A 2,359-nucleotide genomic window follows, 5' to 3' on the forward strand; every position below is an offset into this window, starting at 1 on the left:
TCCACACACAAAAAAATGACTTGCACATGTAAACTTGTCCAACATCTGTTTCTCCGAGAACCCAAACTAATGCAGGTAGTGCTGGAAAGCAGGAAGTAAAATGGGCTTCCCTTGTGGCTCAGTGGTAAAGAACTGCCTGCCAATGCAAGAGACACGAGTTTGATCCCTGGGTCAGAAAGATCCTCTGGAGGAGGAAATGGCAATCCATCCAATATTCTTGCCTGGAGAATCCCATGAACAGAGGAGCCTGGTGGGCTACAGTCCATGGGTCACAAAAGAGTCTGAAACTATTTAGTCTGAAACTAAACATCAAGAACAAAATGGGCTCAAGGACCAGGTCATTCACTAACTGGCAGGCAAAGATGTTATTCTGAGGAATGTAGGGTACTGGTAATTCCTGTCACATGGTATACTTTAATCAGCAATGATTTCACCAGTGGTGACCTGGGAAGCTATCTCAGTGGAGAGAAATTCCTTTATAGATACAATAATTAATATATATATATTAATTAGTATATATTAATTAATATATATAGATTCATATAGATTCAATAATTAAGGTATTTGAAAAATATCAAGGCAACAGTGCCTAGAAAGCACTGGAGTTTATTATTGCAAAGTCAAATTGGGTTCTTGGCCTTCCCCATTCAATAGAAATTGATTAGAGGTCAAACAAGGCTTTACTGGGGCCCCTGCTGCCAGCAGTGGGGAGCAAGAACAAACAATAGTTTCCCTTGCCTACTCCCTGGCGGTGGGGGGAGGGGGGGAAGACCTTGTTCCTCATATGGGGTGGGGGTAGGGGCAGGCCCAAAAGTTGAGCCAGAAAGGTGGCTTAAGTGGTTTGTCCACCCCTTAGGTGGTGTTCAGTGCAGAGGGCATGGCTTTTGCTCTGGGCTCTTCAGAAGTGGTAGTCAGGTTTTTTTGGTCTCTTTGGATCTTTTGTCCAGAATTGACCCTAACTTGTGCGTGCATGTAGTTATTTTTAGTCTCATATATTTTCTTTGTAGTTTGTTGCTCTAGGAGAGGTATGTCCAGCTGCAAGCATTGCAGTGCTTCAGCAAAGTGTCCCAGGTCCCAGTCTGTTTCAGAATTATTGCCCTGCAGAATGATAATGTGAAATTCAGGACTTAAAGACTAAGTTTGAGAGCCAGAAGACCTGTATGGAAGTTTCTACAGAGAGTTCCTTATCCTACAGTGGAACAGGGGACTTTGAGTAAAGTAGATTACCCTCCATTACCCTCTAGTTAAGCATCCAACTTCAATAACTAGAGCTGCAGAGTTGCAGACACTTTTAAATGCTCATTTAAGGCAGGTATGCCCTGCTAAAATAAGGGCCTGAATTGGGAATCTGAAACATAGAATGAGGACTCCTGAATGGACTCCTGTGAAGGAATTGTCTCTACAGATATCCATGCTCCAAACCTTTAGAGTTCATACAGTTTGATTCCTTTTCCTTAGTAAGAGCTAGATGTCTTGCTGGAAGATACTGAAGAGGCTCAACCCCTGCAAGATTACAGGGGTTCCTCTCCTGGGTACTCAGCCAGTTACAAGGGTTAAATCCCAGGAGGGCTGGGCTGGAGAAATGCTCAGCTGAGAAGGGAGGAAAGGTATTATACCCAAAAGGAAGCATAACAATTACTTAGGTGCCAGTAGCATGAACCAGGGGACTGCCCCTAGGATTGGATTTTGTCAAGGGGACTAATGTACATGACTAGATAAGCAATATTTCATTGACATCAGGGAACCTTCTAGGGTTTCATAGATTTATCACCCTAGCAAGGACCCCGGGGAAAGGGACATTCTACCCACCACTAGACTGACTATGACAGACCAAAGAAAAGAGCTCTGACCAATGCTGGGAAAACTGTAAAGGCTTAAGCTGTCATGAATTACAGTAGAGGAAGGAATAAAGGAACCAGGTAAAGAGGGTGTGCTGGAGTGGTTAGTAATGTGAGGCCAAAAAAATCACCAGGTTATGTTCTATGCCAAGTTCCAAAAGATATGGTTTCAAGGCCATCAGAAATGTGCTGGTGAGAGGAGAAGAGATATCATACAAAAAGTTCAGTTCAGGCCCTTCTCTTGTAGTCATGGAGCTGGCTCTTTAACATTCATAATAATGATGTGCCATGAAGTAATAGAGGTCAGATGGCAGTATTTCACTGCTGGAAATCAAGAGGCCAAAATTACCACATAAACATCAAGGTTGGAGGAGCAGACAAAAAGTTGACTGGCAGGGCGTTTAGAGGTAACTCAGAGAGAGTGGCCTCAATAATGTCAAGTAGCTATACACAGTTGCTTCAGCCCTGTCGGACTCTTTGTGGCCCGATGGACCATAGCCCACCAGGCTCCTCTGTCCATG

Source organism: Cervus elaphus, chromosome 5 (genome assembly GCF_910594005.1).
Source record: "Cervus elaphus chromosome 5, mCerEla1.1, whole genome shotgun sequence".
NCBI lineage: Eukaryota > Metazoa > Chordata > Mammalia > Artiodactyla > Cervidae > Cervus > Cervus elaphus.